Here is a 25,930-nt window from a genome sequence, read left to right on the forward strand (position 1 = left end):
AGTGTGCAGTGCCAGATTATGAATCAGGACCACATCAGAGCTGTTCTTCTTGTGTGAACTGAAGCATGATGTCATCAGATTTTGCAGGTGCTAGTGCTTCAACCCATGAAATCATTAGCAGTAAAGAGAGAAGCTTGTGACCTCTGCCAGTGCCCAACACTTAACCAGTGATGGAGTGGGCTCTGCACAATAACTAGTCTGAAGACTATTTTAAAGTAAAAGGTAAAAAATAAAGAATCCAAGCCTAAGTCCACATGTGGTTGCATTTCAAAGCTTAAGGCACCTGTGGTCATCTATAATCCTTCTCTCACAGGATTGTAATCCTGTACTAAAAGCTTATTATCCTAGTATTGGTGGGTGAGCATGAGGTAAATGGGTTCAGTTATCCAGATTACGTATTACTGGTCTCAAGAAATTTGACAGCAGTAATATCAAGTTAATATTCTGTACTATATATATATGTGTGTGTGTATATACATATATATATATATATATATATATATATACACACACACACACACACACACACACACACACATGCACTCACACTCCGATGAAGCTTCATTTCATGTTTTTTTCGGGTTTTTTTTTTTGTTTGTTTTTTTAGTCGTATAATATTTACACAAAGGCCTGGTTGCAATATGGTTGTTTTACATATATGTATTTATAGCTGTGTATTTATTGATATATATATATATATATATACACACACACACACACACACACACACATACATACATAGATACAGAGAGAGAGAGAGAAGCTGTATGATATGCTTTATATGCTTTTCTGAAAATGTTTGATACGCACTGGTCAAAGTTTAAAAAGTTGTTAAATTGACATCTATCATGATCCCTAGATCTTTACTGATGGTGTTCTTTTGTTATGATGTAATAATTTATTTTGTAATCATAGTTTATAGCCTTTTTTTTTTGCCATTTCCCATGCTACCATTATTGACATTAAAGGTAGGGGCATTACTACTATACCAGGTATTTTTGTGGACCATTTTGGAGATTGTTGGCATATTTTATTGAAGTAAATTTTATTTATTTTATTTTATACATTTGTTAACCAGATAGGACCACTGGATATCAGTAAAGTTTATAGGTGCAGTCAAGGAGCATTCTTTGGTTAAATGACTTGTTCAGAGTTGCACAGTAGGCAAAGGTATCATCAAACATGTCAGGACAGTGCAGTGATGCAGCAGTTAGCATTGTCACCTCACAGTAAGAGGCTCTCCTGTTCGATTCTCAGTTGGGGTGCCTTCTTTGCAGAGTCTGCATGTCCTCCCTGCATTTGCATGGGTTGCCTTTGAGTGCTGCAGTTTCCTACTACATTCCAAAGATATGCGCCTATAGTGTTTCTTTGTAAGGCAAACAGGCCTCTGCTAAAAATGGGCTCTGTCCGAGTCGGACTTTCCTGGTAAACAAATGTTAAATAAATAAATATGTTTTGTTATTCAGATCCTCTTTTACATTTTTATATCTGAAAAGATGGTGAATGTCCTGACCATAACCTTACACAAACTTAGACTCCAACCTCACCCAAAAGTAGAATTCTGCAATGTCTTGGAAAAAGAATTTTGGGTGGTTCAAGAATCTATACAAACTCTGTTCCTTTGCCAGGCCACTTCATTTCAGACCACTAAAGATTATCTAACAAAGGTTATTTGAAGCATCTTTGGTCACCACATATACATTCTTCTACACTTGTTCTTTCATCCTCTGAGGAGAAAAAGATATGATCATTGTTGCAGTAGCATAAAGATATATAGGACATACCCTGCCAAGGATGTAAGATGTCCAACCAGTATATTAAAGCTTTTGGGTGTCTTCCTTATACACTATACATCAAATTAAGTATGTGAGCATACTGGTATGAATAGGGCATACAGGTGACAAAATTCAGAGTTTTCTTGTCACTGATATATTTAGTCAGATATCTTGTCTTCTCAGCAACTATAGTGTTGGTGGTTGGCTTGCAACTAGCATATTTATTTCTGGCAGATAAGTACCCTATTTGGGACTTTCCCATATTTTTTCAGTGAAAAGTGTTATTCATTAGAATTTGGCTCAATTTCTTAAAAATAAGTTGTCTAAAGGAACTGGCATGCACGACCATGGCTCCTGAATCCTCTTCCATGGATCTCCTTGTTTAGTTAAAAAAAACATCAACAGAGGCTTCTGAGGAGACTTGTTCATCCTCTTCTTTTCAACTGGTCATGCTGGTGAATCTCCACAGGAACCTGCTAAGGCCCAAGAACTCCACACATCCAGTAAGACCAGACTTCAGGCATCCCCATCCAAGAAGGGAGAAACTTGTTTTGTTCTTAGTGAGGGTGAGGAAAGAGCACATCAGGTCTTGGTAAGGGAGGAAGTATCTGGATCATTAATGTAGGTTCAGGCATCTGATTCATGTAAGACTGTCAGACTAGAGACCCCAAAGGAGAAGTTCCAGGAGACTCAACATTTGTCCCTTCTCCCCACCCCTTTCAACTCCTTACTGTTTGTGGGGCTCCCAGAAAGATTGGTACAGCTTTTCCCGGGAACTTTTCAGGGTTTTGTGGTCTTTTCAGTCTTTTACTGCAGTGTCTTCCCAGGCTTAGAGAAAGAGATCTCCCTCTTCTCCTTCTCCTTTAAATTCCTCCTTAGAAAAATATGTACTTTTCTAGAATTCTTCGTCTTAAAGTGCTCAAAATTAGAGGAAAGAGAAAAATAAATGGAGGGGTTGAAGCAAATCTTTCTTTATCATTCCCCAAAATAATTGATAACATTTCCTTTTCAGCTCTGTGTCCTTCTTTTTGAAGCCCTTCATACCTGTTCAACAAAATCCACTGAGCAGTAATATAAAAATATCAGAGAAAAAAATGGCAAGAAGACTCAAAAAAAAAAGAATCTTCCCTGCATAAGGAAAATGTACAACTACCTTTGGACTTCATCCCTTTACTCCCCTGCCCACCCCTGCCATCTTCCAAACCAGCAAGCAGTCTCTCTCATTTTTTACATATTTGAAGATATGTAACCATAGATTCTTGCGTACTGAAAATAATCACAGTTACAAATCGCAGTGGGCATTCCTCTCTTCTCCCCCTGAAATAACTAGAATCATTTTCCTGAAATTCTAACAGAGGTGTTATCACATGATGTAACAGAACATGTTTCCTCTTCCCATCTTAGAAAAAGTTTCTATTCAAGGATTTTTCTTGCACGTAAAAGGAAAGGCATCTGAATATTAGTCTTGGATCTATCAGTTCTGAATACCTTTGTCAGTATTCCAGAGTTCAAAATGTGCATGATTTGGGATAAGGAAAAAGTCTGGAAAATGTGAGGGGATATAATAGATACATTGTTAGAAAGCCCAGGCTAAAGCCTGTAATTGGATTGAATGAAATAAGCTAAAGGAGAGCTACCTACAAAATGGTTAAATGAGGGAGGGGGACTGGAGGGATAGGATATGCTCATTATGATAGGAGGCTTACAAAAAGGATATTGAAGCTAAAGCACACTGTGGAGGTGGCAAACAAAAAACAGGACAGACTCAGGTAATGATTCCAAATTATAAAGGTAGACAGAATAAAAACACAGGAGGAGATTAGAGAGGAGTTTCAGCTGGTGGAGACCCTAAAATTGGAACACCAGGGAGATAAAAGTAGATGAATGCAAATGGGCAGAGAATGGAACATAGAAGAGATAGAGCAAGAGCTAATAGGGGAGATTGGTATGAGAGGAATTGAATGGAGACCAACAAAGGAGTTGATGGAAATCGGGAGGAAGTGGATAAGAGGAGGCACTGTTAAAGTTAATGAAAAGCATAAGGCACAACTGAAGCAACTCAAGTACTACTTGGATCTCCACTCAGAGGTCTTCCATGAGATTGTTCATCCGTGGTGAATTCCCCAGTAGATTTGTTTGCCTCAGTATTTAACAGACAGTTATATTGTGTTCTGTGCTAGAATTCCTAGGTTTTGGCCACAATCATCTAGTGTGTCGAGTGGAGAGAAATGGTGAAATTGCTTAAATACTGCAGATTTATAATTTTCACATAAGCCTGCCTGCACAAATATTTCTTTAGCCCATCTTGACTAGACAAGATGTCTTTGGGGGTGGAAGACACATGCTGGAGGTGTGGGAGAGAGAGAGAGGTACATGGCAGCATACATTTTGAAAGGGTATGGCAATAGAAAATTATAAAAGAAAATTACAGGTCATACTCAATGGCAGACTCCTAGGTGCAGTAAGTTTATCACAAAAACTCTTCCTCCAAGGGTATCAGAAATAGTTTGCTGCAGAGGACAAGAAATTAGTCGGACTGGTTGAGACAAAATGCAAAAATTGTGAGCCATCTAGTGTGGAAGAATTCATAAGTTCATAGGTGTGTACTTGGCTAATGGCCCTGGGGCCTTTACAAACCTAGCCATAGGATTACCCTGGCACAGTGCCACCTGACCTTAGCTCCCAGTGCCTCTGTTGATTAGAGCCACTGGAGTTATCCCCGGGGTGAATTTTCTATTTCTCATCCACTAATCAAGATTTCTCTTGAAGAGGGTCAGCGAGATGCTCTACTTGACATGTATGGGAAGTCTATTCCATAGCATGGGCAGTCTCTGGTTTATGAACTTGTCCCTCCAGCATGTTCTGTTAATTGTGGTAATGAGATTGAGGTCTCTGGAGTGTGTGGTATGGAGGGATTGCAATTTCTTTAGATGTAGCATTTCTAACAGAGCTGGGTCTGACATGGATTTGTAAGTCAAGCAGAGATCTCCTCTAAGTAGGAGATATGAGACATAGAATAGTTGAAGTTTTTTGAGTCCGTCCATATAGAACCTGGGTTTAAGGCCTAGGATCCTCTTTGTGAGGTACTTTTGCAGCCTCCAGTTGTTGCAGGTGTCTAGTGAGGTATATGCCAAATGGGGCATTGTACTCGATGATTGGCCTAATGAGGGAAGAGTAGAGGCAGACAATGACCTCCTTCTTCCTGGTTGCAAAACCTTAGCAATGAGATGTGCCACATAGAAAGATTTCCTGACCACAGTGGCAATGTGGTGATCAAAAGAGAGGTTACTGTCAACCTTATGTTCCTAGATCTCTTATAACACCTTCTGTGTTCAGTGGACTACCATCAGTGTGTAATTCATGGGAACCAGGTTTTTCCTAAAGGGGATGACGACACATTTTTTGGCATTGAGCCTAAGGCCATGGTTCTGACACAAGTCGTTGGTCTCAGTGAGGCCATTCTGAAGGACGTAAACATCACTTGGGGAGTTAATAATAGCTCCCAACTTGCAATCGTCTGCGAACTTTGTCAGCCAGAGTCCCTTTGTGTTGGCCTGGACTTCAGAGAAGTGGTTACCAAACAGGAGAGGACCAAGGGATGAACCCTGTGGGACTCCACTCGTGACTAGTCAGCATTCTGACTTGGAGTCAGCTACTTTCACAGTGTGGGTTCTATCTGTGAGCCAGTTTGCACCCCACCTAGTGATATAGGAGTTGATGCCTAGATTAGTGAGTTCTTCTATGATTCCTGAGTGAGGAATGGTGTCAAAAGCTTTGGCCAGATCAAAGTAGTCTGTATAAACCACCCTGCCTTCATCCACAGGTCTGGTGACTGACTCAAAGAAGTCGACCAAGTTGAGCAGGCATGATCTACCCTTCACAAAACCAAATTGTGTGGGATCCAGAGTTTGGAGATTCCCTATATTCTTGTTTATTAGGTCCATGATGATGCATTCCATAGCTTTGCTTATCAGGCTCATCAGGCTAATGGCGTGATAGTTCAAAGGGTCTGTAGTTGCTCCTCCTTTGTGGAGAGAGATGGCTGAAGCAGTGTGTCCTTCAGTAGGGACAAAATATGAGGTGAGGCTCTGATTGAACAGAGCACAACGGTGAGATGCCAGTTCACTCTGTAGTTCATGAAGAACACAGCCAGGGCTATTGCAGGTCCCATAAAAGCTGTATTCTTGGCCTTGGACAGTGCTGTTTTAACCTATGCAGCAGTAATACTGGGTGCCTGGCAATCTACTGGTATTGTGATTGGTCCTTTGGGGGGAGAGAGGGGTAAAGTTGGCATTAAATCTGGCAATATCTGTTGGCTCGGTATAGGAGGTGCCATTGTGAAGTAGCTCAGAGCAAATCTGGGTGTTACCGTGGAGATTCTTTACATAACTATAGAAGGCCTTGTGGATGTCTTTACTATCTGCTGCAATTCTGTATTCATAGCTAGCTTTAGAGGATTTGATGAGGGATCTCAACTTTTTGTTGAGGCTGATAAGGAAGATTTTCCAGTCTTGGGACTTCACCTTATTCCACATCAGTTTCCTCCTTCTGTTGTAGAATTTGTTTATGGCAGGAAACCACCAGGTTGGCTTCCTTTTTTTGGAGGAGAGTGTCTTGGTTCTATTGGGTATGGCGAGATCCATACATTTGTGTACGTGTTCGTACAGTGTATTGGTGTATGATTCAGCAGTCATACAACTATTCTCCATTTGCATGGATGATGTGAAATTAGCCACCTCTGTTTTTAGGAGCTCAAAGTTAGCTTTGGAAAAGTTTTTCATGGTGGTTACCTTTGTGGGGTGGGGGGGATGTGGATTTTCAAGGTGATTAGTTTGTGGTCGGATCTAACCAGGTAGCAGCTGACTATTTGTGTAGAGCAATGGTCACCCATGTTAGTAATGACCAGGTCAAGGATGTTGCTACCTCTAGTGAGGGTAAGAACGAGCTGGTCCAGGGCATTGGAATTAATGAACTCCAGGAAACTTTGGGCAAGTGTATTTGTACATGAGTAGTTTTCCCAGTTAATGGAGGGGTAGTTGAAGTTGCCTAGTAAGATAGTGTTAGGTTGGACCCTAATATTTTCCAGGGTGCTTAGGAACATGGAGTGTGAGTCTTAGGACATAGTTGGGGACCTACAGCAGGCTACGACTTGAAGTGCTGTCTTACCCAATGTTAGCTCCACCTGAAGCATCTCTGATGCATTATGTTGGGTTACCAGTCTGGAGGTGTGCGCATCCTTTATGAATATGGAAACACCACCGCCTTTAGAGCTTTGGTCCAAGTTCTGGGGCCGAAAGGTGTGGAATGAGTTATAGCCTGGTAGTGTAGGGGTGCTTTCTGCTGCCTTGAACCAGGTCTCTGTTACAGCACAAATGTCGATGTTCTCCATTTTAAGGATTGCTTCGAGCAAGTGCATTTTGAGATTTAGACTTCTAGCGTTGAGCAGCATGACCCTCAGATTGCATTTGTTTGTAGCTGGCATGGTGGTAATTTGGTCTTTGGAACACCGCCTAAAAAAGGCACTATAAAGGTGGCAAGAGCCTTTGCCAGTATCCAGAAGCCCAAGGGTGATAGATGCAGGCCATCTCTGGCAAAGCATTGAGGTCTGTCAATCATCTCATACCACACAGACATATACTGGATCCCCTTAGAGTGACACCAGAAACTTAGCCAGTTGTTGAAATCATTCATTTTCTGCTTGTACTGTGATATTCTGGGTGATGGTGGGATGCTGCTCAGGGCTAGGGTCATACCCGCCTGGGCTACATACTCCGAGAGCTCCTCCATGTCTCTTTTTATGTAGTCCAGGGAGGTACGTCTCAGATCATTCACACCCACATGTACAATGACAGAGTCATAGTTGTACCTGTTGTTGAGGGACCTGAGTGTGTGCACAATGTGATGGATCCTGGCACCTGACAGGCAGCTGACTGTTACTTTCTCCTTTTTCAACCTAGTGAGTGGGACATCAGTGTGCCTCACTATCAAGTCACCTATGACTAGTGTTTTGGGCATGCTGTTTTGCCTTAGGGGCTTTGGTTGAGTGGCACACTGTTTAGGAGAGTTAAGGGTGATATGCAGAGCTGTAGTAACTACAGAGGGATTAAATTGATCAGTCACAGCATGACGTTATGGGAAAGAGTAGTGGAAGCTATGTTAAGAAGAGAGGTGATGATTAGTGATCCGCAGTATGGTTTCATGCCGGGAAAGAGCACTACAGATGCGATGTTTGCTCTGAGAGTGTTGATGGAGAAGCACAGAGAAGGTCAGAAGGAGTTGCATTGTGTCTTTGTGGACTTAGAGAAAGCATATGACAGAGTGCCTAGAGAGGAGTTGTAGCATTGTATGAGGAAGTCAGGAGTGTCAGAGAAGTATGTAAGAGTGGTACAGGATATGTACGAGGGTAGTCTGACAGCGGTGAGGTCTGCGGTGGGAGTGATGGATGCATTTAAGGTGGAGGTGGGATTACATCAAGGATCAGCTCTGAGCCCTTTCTTATTTGCAATGGTGATAGACAGGTTGACAGACAAGATCAGACAGGAGTCCATGTGGACTATGATGTCTGCAGATGACATTGTGATCTGTAGTGAAAGTAGGGAACAGGTGGAGGAGACCCTAGAGAGGAGGAGATATACTCTAGAGAGAAGAGGAATGAAGGTCAGCAGGACTAAGACAGAATATATGTGTGTGTGAATGTGAGGGAGGATAGAGGAATGGTGAGGATGCAGGGAGTAGAGGTGGCGAAGGTGGATGAGTTTAAATACTTGGGATCAGCAGTTCAGAGTAATGTTGAGTGTGGAAGAGAGGTGAAGAAGAGAGTACAGGTAGGATAGAGTGGGTGAAGAAGAGTGTCAGGAGTGATTTGTGACAGACGAGTACCAGTAAGAGTGAAAGGGAAGGTCTCCAAGAGGGTTGTGAGACCAGCTATGTTATATGGGTTGGAGACAGTGGCATTGACAAAAAGGCAGGAGTCAGAGCTGGACGTGGTAGAGTTAAAGATGTTAAGATTTGCACTGAGTGTGACGAGGGTGGATAAGATTAGGAATAAGTATATTAGAGGGTCATCCCAGATTGGAAAGTTTGGAGACAAAGCCATAGAGGCAAGATTACATTGGTCTGGACATGTGCTGAGGAGGGATGCAGAGTGTATTGGGAAAAAGTTGCTAAGGATGAAGATGCCAGGTAACAGGAAAAGAAGAAGGCGTAAGATAAGGTTTATGGATGTGGTGAGAGAGGACATGCAGGTGGTTGGTGTGACAGTGCAAGATGCAAAGGACAGGCAGAAATGGAAACAGATGATCCACTGTGGCGACCCCTAACTGGAGCAGCCAAAAGAAGAAGAAAAAGATGTGTCTCATGATTAGTTTTATGGTGGTCAAGTGCGTTTCTGCCTTGGAAGTCTCTTCTGCTTGGGTAGATTTTTACTGAGAGCCTTTGCGAAGGTGGATGTGTGGTTTGTGTTTTTAAGTGAGGCAATGCTGATGTGTGTTCTGGTTATATGTTCCATGTGGTGTGTTGTAAGTGTTGACCTTCACCTCTTAACCAGCTATTAGTAGAGCTAATGAGACAACTCAAAAAGGAGTAAAGTATGGAGGCAGGAGAGAAGGGGAAGAAAAAATATTGGGCAAAATGACATAAACCGTCAAAAAGTGAGATAGATGGATAAGAAACAAAGATGGAGGATATAAAAACAAAAAGACAGAGGAAGAGAGGGAAGAGAGAGAGAGAGAACTCCACAGTAAGGTCAAAGAAGGTCAAGAGGAATGGATAGGGTCAGAAACGAAGACACAGAACCAGGAAAAACAGTTAAGGAGCAGATTAATAATGTATATAGTTGTAAGGTGGGTTGACATGCAAATAGTTCTGTTAAAGACCTTGGAAGAAATGAGTTAACGCTAATGAAAGTTTTGAGGAGGACACTGTAAATACAGAATAATAGATTAAGATAAAAGACATTTTCCATACCCCTTAACTTTTTTCTTCATATGTAAGCACTGATCATAGTTTAAGTAGTCTATTGAGAGGAAAACCGAGGTCAATGGAACTTTGGCAGTGCACCATGCATGATGATTGCACTGAATATAAGATTGTAATGATGACTTAGAAATAAAGGTCAGTATGTTGTAAAAAATGTTAATCTTGCAATCCCTTTTCCCTCTTATCCCACACAAGTCTTACTTAGTCATTCTAGACCTCAATGATTTGTGTCACTACATCCTGTTTCATAAAGACAGTGATTGTTATTTAATATTCTTTGTATTAGGGTATCACTTTCAGTTTGCATCTTTGCCATTTTGCCTGCCTTCTGCTCTACAGGTATTCACAAAATGCCTGGCTATAGTCATTACTTTCTGCAGACTTCAGGGAATTTACATATACCCCTACTTGGACAAATGCCTCTTTTTGGCCACTTCTACCCAGGACACCTTAGCATTGCTTTACTTTTCCATGGATCTTTTCCACAGTCTAGGTTTCAGGTTAAATCTGGAAAAGTCTTTCCTGGTCCTCTCTCACAGGTTAATCTTTCTAGGCACCTCCTTGATGGTAGCATACCTCCCTTCAGAGAAGGTTTCATTTTACCATCAGCAGTTCCTAAGTTTTGCTCACCAGACCAATTCCACAGATAGGGATTCCCTTAGAAGTCTTTGTTATGTGATGACTTAATCCATTCTCATAGTTCCTTTAGCAAGACTTCACCTGAAGAAAATTTAGTGGTTCCTCAAGTCTTTCTGGAGCTATCACCAACATCCCCTATCTTTGCCTTGGAATTTTTCAAAAAGAACTCATCTGGTAGACGAACCAGGTCCAACTGAAACAAGGTCTCTCTCTTTCTTCCCCTTTTCCAAATCAGTCAGTCACAATAGACACCTCCAATTTTGCCTGGAGGGCTGCTTTTCAAGGAACCAAATTTCATGGCATGTAGGAGCCTCATTTTAGTCACAAACACATAAACTTCAAATAAATGATGAACCTAGTAAAGGTTATGAAAACTGTGAATCAGCTGTGGACACCAAGACCACTGTTAGACATAACAGATAACACCACAGTTATATGGTACACAAACAAACAAGTAGGAACCAGATCCCCCCCCCCCCCTGAACAGACAGGCAGTGGTCAATTGGAAGTTGGCAAGTCAGCACAGTCTCTATAAGCAACTTACATTCTGCAAGAGCAGAACATAGTAGCATATTCAGGGCAGAATCTCACAAATAGATATTACACCCAGAGGTCTTCCATGAGATTGTCCATCAGTTGTGAATTCCCCAATAGATTTGTTTGTCTCCATTTTTAACAGACAGTTATATCAGGTCTTTTCCAGAATTTCTTGCAAACAGGCCTAGAAAGCAGATGCCTTTCCTTTTGCATGAAAAGGAATGTATCTTTATGCTTTTCCCCTGTTTCCTCTGATAACCATTTGTACTAAAAATAATGAAAATATGAACTCTCAAAAGTGATTATAGTAATTACCTTTTAGCCCAATAAACAAATGAAACGGTGATACCAAAAAATACTTCCAAAAACCAGCAGTATGATAAACAGAGAGCGAAGAGTGAGGGGCAGTTACCAAAAATTTCCTCACAAAGTGGACCTATTCACACAAGGTGAGGATCTTTTATCCACCCCAATATTCTCAGCCTGTACGTAACTGTACGGATGATAATTTTTTTTTATCTTATTTAGACATTTCTTTTCAGAGGATGTTTAACATGTATAAATGGATGGTAGAAAACCTGCTATTAAGAAATCATATTTAGCCAAATGGAAGAGAGTTTCTAGATGGTGCCACAGTGGAGACCAGGATCCATCTCAGATAGGGGCTCCAGTGGTTCTCTAGTACTTGTATGAACTGCTCAGATCAGGCCTGTTTTATACTGCTGTCAGAGTGCATCTCTCAACCTTTTTTGCTTGTCTGTAGTAAGACCCACTCTGTATTCTTTTTACCAAGTCTAACAGTTGCTGAAAAGATTTTTGTGTATTCAACCTCCTAGGAAACAAGTGGCTCCAGCCTAGAATCTTAAATTTGTATCAGAGAAGATGATTCTGTCCTGGTTTGAATCTGAATCTAGTTCTTCACTGAAGTTTCTAATTTGGAAGAATACCATTGTACTTATCGCTCTGGCTTTGGCTAAATGAGTATCTGATTTGCAAGCCCTCATATCTTCTTAGCCATTTTGATTTTTCATAAAGTCAAGGTGAGCCTTACAATTAACCCTACCTTCATGCCTGAAATTGTTTCTGAGTTGCAGTGTGGGGAACTAAAAGAATCAATCTCTTCACCTTCCTGTGTTCTTCCCTGAAACTAAGAACAGACGAGAGAGAATTCTGCAGACCTTGGATGTCCACAGGTAACTTAGGTACTACTTGGTCAAGACAAAAGATATAGAAGCCAAGTTGGTTGGCCTCACAGAGTGAGAGGTGTAAATTGAGATGAAGTGTACTGCTGATGACAAAAAAGTTGATCCACCTTACATAAAATACATGATCAGAGTTCTGGAAGAAGTTCAAACTGATCAGTGGCATGTGTCTGGACTTCTGACTTGTATGTCTGGACTTCTGACTTGTATGTGAGAAAATTGGTGATTGTTAGAATTGAGGATATTGAGTCCTTGTGTTATTAGCAAGTCACCATGAAGTCAATCAAGGATCCAGGATGAAGGTCCTGGATCCCCTGAAGAATGATCCTAGCAAAGCATGATCAACTAAACTAAGAGATGGAATCCGACTTATACTGCTTTGTAAAAGTAAGTACAGAGGACCAAGTACAGCTTCTAGAATACTTCTAGAATCTAACCCTTTCCAAAAAAGCCATAGAAGAAGCCAAGGTCCTTCTAAAGTGGGCATGACCCTGCCTGGGATAGAGTTGTCATGGTGAGTATAATAAAAGATAATAGCCTTAGACATCCGTATGGAAATAGTCTGTTTTGACACAAGTTGTCCCTTCTTCTTACCTTCACAAGAAATGTACAATTGATTCAAAGATCTGAAAAATTTAGTTCTGTCAATATAGTACCTGAGTTGTGTGTGGGCATCTAAGGTATGGCATATCCTTTCTCCTCATTGTTAGGTTCAGGAAAGAAAATGGAGAGATGGATAGCTTGACTTAAAGTAAACTCTGATACCACTTAGGCATAAAAGAAGGATTAGTTCTCGAAGAAACTCTGTCCTTGTGGAAAATGAGGTAAGGTTGACTTACCATAACATCTTGCGACTCAGATATCCTTCTTGCTGAGGTCAGAGCAATCAGTTAAACTGTTTTCAATGCTAAGAACCTCAAGTCAGCCAGATTAGCTGGTTCAAATGGAACACGTTAGGTTCTCTAACACAAAATGAAGATCCCAAAGAGGGGCCACCAATTTACTTGGAGGCTTTATGCAAAACCCTTTCAAGAACATTTTGACAAGTGACTGCCTTGAAAGAGGATGCTCCATGGGCAGACATGATGAAATGGCTGATAAATCATCCTTGATAGAGGAATATGAAAGGCCATAGGATAGTAACTCATACAGATATTGTAAAACCAGAAAACAACTATAGGTGCAGGTTATGTTGCTGGCACCAATTAGAAAACCTTTTCCATTTGCTAATATATACTGTCCTAGTAGCAGGTTTTCTTGTCTCCATTAGTACCTGCTGCACATACTCAGAAAACATGTGCCTGAAAGGAATTAAGACCTTCTCATCCAGGCAGTCAATTGAAGATGATTGATGGGGTGTATCAAACGCCCTTGTTCTTGTGTGAGTAGATCCATTCTGTGAGGAAGTTTATGGTAATTGCACTTGAACATTCCAAAAGAAGAGAGCATCACAGTTGCCTAGGTCAGAAGGAAGTCACCACAATGTTCTTGGGGGATTCTTTCTGAATCTTCACACGTACCCTGGATATTAGTGAAAAGGCATACAGGAACATTCCGGTCCAAAGAAAAGAAAATTCATCTGTCTTCTAGGCCTTCTTGCATGGAGACCTGGAACAGAATTTTGCCAGTCTGATTGTTCAGAAAAGAGGCAAAAAAGTCAACTTGAGGAACACCCCACAGATGGGTCAAATCTTAGAAGACCCCTAGTTTCAATTCATGAGGGTCTGCACTGGTCGTGCTTAGCCTGTCTGCCACGCAGTTTTGCTGTGACCGAATGTAGGATGTCTGTAGAGTGAGATTGTGCTGCAAAGCTATATCCCAAGGTAACATGGCTAGTCTGCAAAGGGGGTACGACCTGGTTCCCTCTTGCTTGTCGATGTAGCACACCTCTGTAATATTGTCTGCATCCAGTTGAAGAGGCCCCAGGGACTAAAGATGGTTCAGAGAATTGAGTGCCTTGATCAGGGCAAGCATCTCCTTGATATTTATGTGCTTGCATCTGTCTTTGATGTCCCACACCCCCCTGCACTTTTATCTCATCTGAAACTGCTCCCCAAGCAAAATCTGAAATGTCTGTGGTGACTGATTGCTTTGAAGCATTGAGGTAGTAGGGGATATTTTGATTTAAGGATATCTGTTGTCACAACCAAGTGATTTCTCTTCTGACAAACCCCAGAGCTGAGATCTGAAAAGATAAAGGGTGTTGATGCTGTGACCAAAGAGATTTCAGATATCACTGTATCTTTCTCATGTGGAGTCTAACAAGGGGTACCATGCGACTAATAGATGCCATGAGACCTAAAATCATGATGTATTCCCTTGCGTTGACTGTAGTGTAAGTGGAAAAACTTAGAAATGGATCTAAATAAAGATCTGGTTTTTCCCTGTGGAAGAAAAACAGTTTGAACTGAGGTATCTACTTGACATCACAGGGATACAATCGTGTATGAGGGAGTCAAGAAAGACTTTTGAATGTTCTCTTGGAATCCCAGATTGTGCAAGAGACTGTCTCCCTAGAGAGAGAAATTCCTGACATTTTTAAAAAGACTCTGCAAAGATAAGAAAATTGTCTAAATACAGAAAAGATGCCCTGTAGCCTGCAATGAGCTATAGCTGGAGCTAGACACTTTGTGAATACTCCTGGTGTAGTGGATAGTCCAAAGGGTAAGGCAGAGAACTGATAATGTAATCCAGATACACAAAACCTTAAGAAACACCTGCAGTATGGATGAATAGGAATGTGATGAAAGTCATATTTTAAGTCTAGTCAAGTGTTATAAGGAAAAGGGAAAGAGGAAAAAGAGTCAACATGTTGTGAAATAACATTTTAAATTTAGACACAATGATAAACAGGTCTAGGAAAGAAAGAAAGAAAGAAAGAAAGAAAGAAAGAAAGAGTCTCCAAGTATTTTCTTTCTTTGGGACTAGGAACATCTATGAATAATACCCCACCTGGAAAGAAAGGAACTGATTCTATCACTCTTTGTGACAGCATGTAGTGAAGGACAGGTGGAAACAAAACAGTCTGATCAGCAGGATGAGGAATGATCCCCTTGCAAAGGAGGAATTTCCTCCCACGGCCATCTGTAACCATGATGAAGGATTTTCAAAACCCATTTATCTGAAACAATCTGTTGCCAAAGAGAGAAATGGAGATTCAGACTTTCTGAAAGAGAAAGAGGGCCAGGGAAGGAGGGGGGTTATAAGGTTTCTTGATTAGTCATTTAGAGTTGGAGTGTCTTTGGTTTTGGAAGGTTTGAGACATCTTTGTGGAACCTCCTTGCCATTTCTTTTTAAACTTCTATTTACCTAAATTCTGTTGAGAATGTTTATTCTTCTTTTGCCAAAATTGGATGAGGAGAATGAAAATTCCTTGGACACTTTGGAAAAGGAGGGTTGAAAAATCTTAGAGAATCCCTGGATCAGTTTGCCCCTTTCATCACACTTTTTGATCACCTCTGCAGCAGAGGGGCCAAACACTAAATCTCAATGCAAGGAAGAATTATAAAATCTAATTTTTGACATAATCTGGACGTGTAAACCTCCTTAAAACCATACCAGTGGCCATAGCCCTGGAAGAAGTGTCAACACAGTCACAACATAGTCTGCAAACAGTGAATAGTGACCTGCTCAATAGAAGAAACTAAGTTATTTAAAGCAGATTTTTCTTCATAAGAAGAAACTGTAGATAAAGCATTCCTCATATTTTCACAACATGTCAGAATAAATGTTAACATGAGCCTAACAATTTAAAATTCTAAAATTTAAGTTTGTTTCCCATACATATCAGTAATGTTCCCACCCTTTTTAGAAAAAGTAGAATTGGAATTAAGTAAGTGCTTAGCAGCAGAGGAGTCAGCTAAGGCTAGAGATGCTGGGTTGACTTTCAAAACAGTGTATAAAAATTTAAAAGACTGAGAAACTTTATACATCCTGTCTGCCTTTTTAGGGACAACTGGCTGACTTGCCAGAAATTTGCAGACAATAAGACACACATCTTGTAAATTAAACAGCACAGGAATGTGTGTAGGTTTTGGGAAATACTTCTGTAACAACTCATAGTATTTTTTGAGGGGCAGAGAAACCTCAATGTTCTCCCACTGAAAAGACTGGGCCATTCTAGCAATTGTCTCGGAGAAAGAGAAACCTCCACAAGGAGAGTCAGAAAGAGAGCTCTCCTCTACATCTGAATTAGAAATCTGAGGACAAAACCCTGAATCCGTCCCTGCATCTTCCTGTTCAGATTCAGACTCTTGAATCTCTTCAGAAAAGAAGGCATCCCTCTTTCTTTTACTGGAAACTAATCTACAAGAAGGCTCAATAACCTGAATCAAACCCTGAGCCAGTCCCAGTAAACTGCTCCTATCTGAGGAAATTTGAGAAGAAGGAGATACATGATTAGTTTTCTATTTCTTTTTGACAGGAAAAATGGGGCCAACAGTGTTATTAATGACAGTCACTGCTTCCCCAGTGATGGGCACATCATTCTGATACAAAAGGGAAACCTTCCCTGTTCTCTTTCCTAGGACTAACAAGAGTGGTTCTCCTTTGCCCAATGTGGGGACCCCAACAGTTGCAGAGCAGGTGGCTAGCCAGTGGTCCATAGTGGCTGTAGGTGCTATACCAGAGGGATCTGGGGTATAAGTTGAGTAGTCTGAGGTACAAAAAAATGGCCACACCAGAGTCACCCATGACCTGTGGCTGAGACAAATTGCTATCCTGCTGTTGTGGCAAAGGTTGTTTGCTTAACTTTTTCTTTTTATTGCTGGAAGAAAGACCAACCACGTGAATGACAATCTCTTCCATGGTCAAGATGAAAATGCTACCTCTATCCTGGGGAAAACAAGCAACAGTGCCAGTAAAAGTACCAGTCCACAAAATGTTTTCTTTTTTTTTTGAGAGAAAAAAAGAGTAAAAAGTACTTTCAAACACTATGACAGCCCCACAACTTTCAAATAAACACAATGTCTACACAGAAAATGGGTTATCAGTTAGATAAAGCTACATTTAAACTGACAGAAATTAATGTTCCTTTTCTTGAGGCAGTTAGTTCAAACACAACACTCCTAGCTTTAAAATAACTTTCCTGAAGAGGAAAGTAATAAAGCATCAGTAAAAAATAAATTAAAGTTTTTTTTCCCCAAAGGGAACTTATGGACCCAGCAAAGGAAAGCACAAGCTAACCATAGATCCCCGAAAACCTCAGAGGAGCATACTCTTCAGTTTCAGTAAAGCTGTGGCAGGCTTCACGCCCAGACTTGTCTTATAGTCAGCTCAGCTCAAGCTGCTTGACAGTTTGGGTGCATGGAAGGTGGCCGGAAGCTTTAAAAGCTGGCCAGCTCTAATATCCTTGACAGGATAAAACTCATGTAGCTAAGGCTACTGCAGCGGTGATCAATAAGAATATCTTAAACTCTTTGCCACCTGTTTGTGGATATGAAAAAAATCTTACTTCCAAAATAACTTATGTACTTTTAAATTATTTCAAGTTATTGGTCACCCTTATTTGTAAAGCTAAACTTTTCCATAATTCTACTTCAGCAGCTGATGAGTGGGAGTCAGATACAATGGTCTTAATGACTAAATAGTGAAACAGCAGTGGGATAATGAGAGATGATGAAAGTGCTACACATGAAGTCATTATCCCTTCATCAGTAATGCCAATAACCACTGATCATAGGCACTCTGAGGAATAAATGGTACAGATAAAGGTCAGTTGTTATGCAACTATTAACTGTAGATATTTGTTACAGGAATGCATCATATACTTCACAACTCAGAAAGACACAGCAATTCACTTATTCTCTTTTTCAGCTGCTATATTTTCCTCATATAGGATATCTGGGGCTGCAGGTTCTGTTTTCAGCACCAAAAAGAAAAAGGCAGCAGCCTAAAGTCACTGACAGAAGTAGATTATTATAAAACTACATTATATTCACTCTTGTACAGTGGCTATGAGGATACTGTCTCTTTCATTTCTTCAGGCTCCCTTCCTTTTTCAGAAGTAGTGAACCTGATGAAGGAGTAATCTAACTTGACAGATAAGAAACATCATACCAAAAAGAGGCACTTTGAGCTGATCAGAACAGATTAACCATGGCCATGGGATAAATAGACATATGCCCCTGCTCCATATGAAATTATATAGGAATACTGAAGATCACCTAGGGTCACACAAAGCCTGCATTTAGCATGTGGATCTGAAAGTAGACAGTTCAGAAAAGCTTTATCTTTTGGGACTGTACCATAAATGAGAGAGGTCAGATTGTTGATAGGTATAAAATGAAAAGTGTAGACCGCACCTACCCTTGCAACAAGAACATTGCATTATCAAGTTGTTATCAGTTCTTATCAATGAGCAGTTTTAAACCATCTAGAAGTTGTGGGCAAGTTACCTGAATGAGAGTTCAAAGAACAGTTAGCCAAATTAAAGTGCAAACAAGGTTAGAAAGCACATGCCTTAATGTTATCACAATGACATTTATATCTTCCTTTGGTTAGCTGTTTTGGAGTAGTTCTGAGATGCATTATGTTCTGAATAACAGGCCTTCCTTCAGGACATCAAAAAAGTGCTTTTGGAAACAAAATCAGATCAGAAGGGATTATTTCAGACCTCTTAAATCTTTAGCATCCCTATATCCTTAGAAGTCCAGGTATTGCAGGAATGTTCTCTCATCTGTGAAGACCATATTTAGAAAATACAGGAAGCAGTGAAAAGAACAACCAGAATCATCTTCTTCTCAACATAGAAAAAGGTCTAATGTAAAAATGAAGTTTTCAGGCATACACTTGAGTCCTTTACTAAATACATAGCAAATTGAAGCATCTCGTGCTGCCGCATAAGTTAAAGAAAGATACTTGGTTTTTCACCCAGTTGAAAAATGTATTTACAGAGAAAAATGTGCTTGATGTGTTCTCACAAGGATATACCAGTTTTCCTCAGTAACTACCCACTGACTTATTTAGTTTTAGTTTGAAATTAAGAACCTTCTGTGCAAAATTAATAGGAAAAAGATTTTCAGCATATAGATGTCCTTCTATTCCTATGTTGCAGTGTTCTACATATGGGTTTACCCTTCTAGTCTCGTATACGTACAGCCAGTATTCAAAAGCTTTCAGTCCCTCCTAGGTGCGCAAGACATCAGCTCCAGGCAAGAGTACGTGGGCACGCACCAGCCCTCAGAACTTTCCAGTCACTAGTCATACACCAGGTGTTCCTGCTTTGCTGACAACCAATTCAAGTTTCAAGCTAAGTACCCCGATGGGGACCTTTTCAGTCCTTTGTTTTGTATTACTGCCTTTTCATATCATCCAGAAAGGGTAAATGTCAGTGCAGCCATCAGATCTCTCATAAAAACACCCATGATAAATGTTTGTTCTGCCTCGGACGGTCGCACAATTATAAGGTCTGCCCTGTTTGCCAGGCGTTCATTCCAAAAACATTGCACAGTCGTCTGCATGTGCTCAGTTTGTACTTAGAGAACCAACATCTAAAACAACTTGCTGTGCTTATGGCGGGCTCATTGGATATCACCTCTGAACCGCCAAAAAAGAAGGCCAGATCTTTATGGCCTGTTACAATTGCTGAGCCTCTTCCAGCCGATCCACAGCCTGTGGCTGACATCGGCCTGGCCTTAGGATCTCGTCCCGGATCCTCCGCACTGGATGTCACGGGTACCTGTGAGGAAGCCGTACTACTAGTGAACGAGAGCGCATCCACAGAGGCTATTCCGGCAACTGTTCCAGGTGCCGGGGGGGGGGGCAGCATGTTCAGGGGAACCATCCGATTCCCTGCCTCAGACCTTGATGCCCGGTCCTAAACAGATGCTCATTGGGACTCTCAAGAGGAGAGAAAAAAGAAAGCCTATTTCTCATCCAGCAGAAAGTACTCCAGACTGGCAGGCTTTTAGCCAAAGCCTTTTCTCAGCTTTCATGGCCCTGAGGCCTACATCAGCTACTTCTGCTCTGGAACCTTCTCCTCCTCTCCTTAGTCCTAGGCCTCAACCGACAGAGACAGTTACCAGGGAAGAGTACAGCTGTTCAGATTCCTCAGATTATTCCCTCTCTTATAATTCACAACTGTCTTCTCCCTTGGGTTATGGATCACCAGAGGAAGAATCTATAGACCCAGATTCCCCTGTTGATGACTTGACCTTCTCTAAAACTATTTTTAAAATGAAGGAACACTTCAAATGGGAATCCACATGCATGTCTGAAATACAGAAGAGGTACTATGACCTCGTTCAGATGGAAACATCAAGCCCTTCGGCCATTCCTCCTATACTGCCTGCCTTCTTAGATGCTTTTTCCACTGCATCTCTCAATCTGGACTCACAGCCCCCTGCTCCTCGTAGAGCAGACAGATTGTACAAAGTCCTAGACTTAGCTAAACATTTGATTAAGTGCCCTCTAGCAGATCCAGCTACCATCTCTGTCGCCACAGGCAAAGCTTCCAAACTCTTGCCTACCACCACCATCGTTTCTGCTGACAAAGACAGCAAAATTCTGGAAAGGATAGGCAAAAAGATTTAACTTCTTCCACTTTGGCATTTAGAGCTACTAATTACCAGACTCGTGTGGCAAATTACACCCTGTCTCTCCTAGACTCTGCCACTAAACTGTTGGCAGACATGCCTGACTCTTTAGCCAAATCAGCTATGTCTTCTCTACATCCCAAGTCACCAGGCATTCCATTAAATATAGCTGTGATGCTGCAGAATCCCCAGCAAGGTCAGCAGCTTCAGCTTCTGCACTTCTCAGGTACTCCTGGCTGCACTTGCAACCTCTGCAAGATGACATTAGGGCTAAGCTCAATGATGCACCACTTGACAATGCAGCCTTATTTGGCTCTAAAGTAGCAGATCTTTTCAAATCCTTGCAACATAGGTGAAAAGAGATGCAAGATCTTAAACACCTACTAGTTTCTCCTGTACCTAAGTTCTACAGGAACTGTCTTGCGAAAACACAGTTCATCAGGAAACACTCCAATCATGCTCCTCAATATAGACACAGGCAAGCAAGAAAGAAAAATCCTTCAGCTAGAGCACCTTCCTCCTCTAGTCAAAGGGCACCCTTTCAGGACAGGACAGGTAGCATCTGACTACTTGCCACTCCTGTCTACCCCACCAGCTGCTTCCATCCCTTGGAAAACAAAATTGCTGTTCTGAGCTTTCGAGATTGTAAGCTTTCGCTTACATGGGTTTGATTATTCATCATTCATCAAGCATTCAGTGATATAATATACACCCCAGACACCTTTACAATGAGGACGTGCTGAATGTCCTGCAGGAGGCCAGGAAACCCAACACTAGAAAAACATACATGTCTAAATGGAAAAGGTTCATTACTTGGTGTCAAAATAAGCAGCTGGATCCGCTTACCAGCGACATTCCTCTAGTGCTCTCATATTTGTGTGAACTACTTCAGACTGGCTTGGCCTACTCATCTAGTAAGGCACACCTGTCTGCTATCTCTGCATACCTACTCATGGATCCCCCATTGGCATCTAGGCTACCTTCAAAACTTTTCCGCAAATGGGTCCTACATCTCAGACCCCCTGAAACCTATGCCTCCTCCTTGGGACCTCAACTATGTGCTTGAGAAGCTTACACTGCCACGCTTTGAGCCTGCTGGTCAAGCTTCCCTAAAGCTTTGCACCTGGAAGACAGTCCTTCTAGTAGCCATCACTTCTGCCAGGAGGGTATCAGAGCTGCAGGCACTAATGGCTACTCCTCCTTTTCTTGTCTTTCATAAAGACAGGGTTACCCTCAGGGCAAATCCATTCTTTATGCCCAAGGTATTTAATGACCTGTCTCTCAATCAGACCATCCACTTACCTGTTTTCTCTCCAAACCCACAAGGGAGAAGTGAAGAGTATATCATTCCCTGGATGTTCACAGACAAATTAGGTTCTACCTCCACAACACTAAGTCTATCAGAAAGACTGACCAACTTTTCATAGCCTTCCACCCTAGGACTCTAGGGAAGGCTGTATCCAAACAGACTATTTCTACCTGGATCTCAAAGGCCATTACCTTCTGTTACCAGCACCATGATAAATCACTTCAAGGGACAGTAAAAGCCTACTCTGCTAGAGCCATGGCATCCTCAGGGCTTTCTTCAAGGGCTGGTCACCTCCTCTATCCGGGAGGCAGCCACCTGGTCTTCAGTTCACACCTTCACCAAACACTACAAACTAGACCACATCTCTAGGTCCAGGGCAGGGTTCGCTAGGGCTATCCTGCATGGGTTCATGGAATCTACTTCCATTCCAAATACCCCTTCTTAGTGAGCTTTGGCACTCATCCATATGCAGAATACTGTAACATAGGAATATAAGGACATAGAAAAGTCATGTAAAAACTTACCATAACCATAGATGTCCTTCTCTTCCATGTTTCAGTATTCCTACTCTCCCTCCTTCCCTGCTTATCAGTTATGTTTTCCTCCTGGATGGCAATGACTTGGCTTTGCTCTATTAGGACTGGCTTTGACTGAAGCCTTCAGTTCTGAAGGCTGGTGCATGCCAACGTCACTTTTAGGGCTCATGTACTCTCGCCTGGAGCTGGCGTCTTATGCACCTAGGAGCGGTCTGAAAGCTTTTGAATACTGGCCGTACATATGGGAGACTAGAAGGGTAAACCCATATGCAGAATACTGCAGCATGGAAGAGAAGGACATCTATGGTTATGGTAAGTTTTTACACACCTTTTCTTTCACTGCTGCAACAACCTAAGCTATATGGGTTATATCGTGTGAATGAGATGATCAATTAGCCAGCTTCACAGCTTTAGGACACCTTCCACATGCCTTAATTGCTGAGAATCATCTTAAATTACTACAACACTGATGTACTAGACTATCTACTGTTATGGTAAGTTTACTTACACAACAGTACTTTCTACTTTATCAAAAGGACAAAAGGTTTTATTAATTTCTTTGCCATCCTTCAGAAAACAGGTATAATTCTGATCCATTCTGCATCTTGTAGCTTCAAACAAATTTCTAAAATTGCAGGAGTATTGTTACCATTTCTACCATATTACTGTTAATAATCCACAAGCCTGGATGATGACAGTTGACATGGAAGATGATGCCTATGTGTTCTTATACATCCTTCTTACAATAATTTATTTCTAAAGCTAAATTACCCTATTTTCAGTGTACAGCCTTTCCATTTGATTTAGTAGAGCCTCCAAACCTTTACAAAATGAAGGCTTCAGTCCCTGTTCTGACAATGGTAAAATGTGTCCTGAACTGATTTAAAGATGTGGCCAGTGGTGTGTGCGTTCCAGCCACAGAATGCATAAAATCAGTGGTCCCCAATCACTGGGCAGTGGACCAGTACTGGGCCATGGATCATTTGGTACCAGGCCACACAGAAAAAATAAAAACTTTTTATGTCGAGCACCCGACTGTTCAGAAAAAAACTGTATGTGCATATGTATATGTATCACTGTGTTCATGTTTCTGTCTGCTTATGTGAATTAATACGTACACGAAAGTAGAATGTATGTCTATGTGAAAGCAGAAGACACTGTGTATGTGTGTATGAGAAAGGGTGAACAATGAGATTGATCGGGCCATTATTTTACACTCACTACACATGGCGTTTGCTGTTTAGCGGGTGTAAAATAAAAATAAATGAAACCGAAAAAAGGTGTGTGTGTATGTGTGTGTGTGTGTGTGTGTGTGTACCAAAGCAGAAGAGATTTTGTGTGTGTTTAAGAGAGAGAGAGAGAGAGAAAGACAGGGAGTGAAGAGTGAGAGTGATCCCCTGGCAGCAGCATCAGCTAAGCAGTTTGCGTACCTCTCAACTATGCCTCTCAACCTCTTGACACAAAAAATCTGGACAGAGCCATAAATAATGGGGGACAAATGACCAAAAATAAGGGCAGATTTTAAATATTACTCATAAACTTAGAAAGTTGCTAGAACAACAGGGTTTCCATTAGCATGTATTATCTAACAATATGAAGCCTGAAACTCAAATACCTGTCATTATTTAATGGCTTCAGTCTCCAGTCATTTGCCAGAAAACTACACATTTTATGAGGATGGGACCAAACATGAGAGACAAAAATCTGGACATTCTGCAAAACTCTGGACAGTTGAAAGGTATACTCTGTTGACTCTCAGCAAAATATGTCTAGATAAACCTAAAATAAATGGAGGACAAAGGCTCAAAATAGGAGCATATTTTACTTGATTAGTAGGATTTGTGTTAGCATACATTTTCTGAAACAGAGGTGTGTGTGAGAAAGTGAGTGAGAGTGACAGTAAAGAGGTTTGCATTCCTCTGGATCTTACAGCTGAAGAAATCTGGATAAAGCCTAAAATAAAGAGGGAACAAAGGCTCAAAAACAGGAAAAGATTTTAATTACTGCTCTTATAAAATGACAAACTTAGTGAAAACGATCCAAGCAGTCAGTTGCCCTGAAAATGACAAACTTACTTAAAAGGATTTGTATTAGTATGAATTTTCTGATGAAAATAATAGTCTGAAACTCAAACATATGCCATTATTTAGTAACTTCAATCTCCAGTGACTGGCAACAAACCAAACATTTTACGAGTTAGGGACCAAAAAATAAAGTAAGTGCCTGGATATTTATTTAAGTGTTTTATTTTGGATGTAAAATGCTTCCTTCAACACCTTTAACATATACTACAGCAAGTTTGAAACATTAGGCAGAGGAACTATTTTACATCAAAAATATATTTAAAAAATGATATAGTACTTAAAAAAAAATAAATAAGTACAACACAACAGTTTTACAGAGAGCCCATTCTATAAGCCTAATAATGCCCTCCAGTGTGTGTGTTAATTACACATTAACACACCTTGTCAGGCATTACTTGTTTATTATGCTCATGTGATGGCCGGTCCATGGAAGATCGTCTTACATGAAAGTGGTCAAAGCTACAAAAAAGGTTGGAGACCACTGCATAAAATTGCTTTCTTTTTTCCCTTTCATTTTAATAAAAAAGCATGCAAAATAAAAAGTTGTTTCCTAGAACACACTCTGCTGCTTTTTTTTTTTTTTTTGGCTTGTCTCCTGATTTGTGTCATAATGTCAGTTGTAATTGACAAGTTGATACAACTGAAACTCAGAGGGTCACCTGTCTTTCTAAGAAGAGTCAGGGGAGTCAAAGAGACAGAGAGTGTGAGATGCATTCACATGTGGTAGAAAGAAGTCTACGGTATGAGTATGGAGACATTACAGCAGCATGCAAGGCATGGAAGTTTATTTTATTGGATCTGTTTTATTCTGTCACTCAATTTATTTCACTTGTGAAATGTGTTGATGCTTCAGGCAACATAAAGTAGGTGGTGGTTTTCTGTTTTTGTCACTAGTAACAAGTACAGTTGCAAATCGGTATATAAGGGTGTAGTGGACCATGTAGGATGCGTACAACTGCACAGCAGAAGCCACGGGTTGTATTCTGTTGCTCTTGCTTTAGGCCTGTTAACAGCTCAAGATGTAAATTGCAGGAACACTGGGGTTGGTTTTACATTTTGCAGCTTTGAGAAAGAGAAACTCTCCACTTCTTGACTTCTTGACTTCTTTACTTGCCCTTTCAGTAACCATCTTGCTCTGCCTTTACTAATATCACAATTTGATTCTCCCTGCAGTTGATGATTGCCTCACAGACTTGTTTAAACCTTTACAAGTTCCACTGACATAGACCATTATTTCATTAAATATTCACTTTTGTGTCCGTATTTCTTCCTGGCCTTAATTTGAGCTTTGAAATTGCGGTTCCTTTTCAGATCCGAACAGAATTACTCTCTTGTAT

At 40.9% G+C, this 25,930-nt stretch overlaps 1 protein-coding gene across 1 annotated transcript in view; it reads left to right on the plus strand.

Moving 5' to 3' along the window:
• LOC122794822 (protein mono-ADP-ribosyltransferase PARP14-like) overlaps window positions 1–25,930 on the plus strand; it is a gene marked incomplete in the record, with an annotated part of 659,914 nt that overhangs the window by 569,395 nt on the left and 64,589 nt on the right.

Source organism: Protopterus annectens, chromosome 2.part1 (genome assembly GCF_019279795.1).
Source record: "Protopterus annectens isolate FY-2018-M chromosome 2.part1, PAN1.0, whole genome shotgun sequence".
In the NCBI taxonomy this organism is placed as follows: domain Eukaryota; kingdom Metazoa; phylum Chordata; order Ceratodontiformes; family Protopteridae; genus Protopterus; species Protopterus annectens.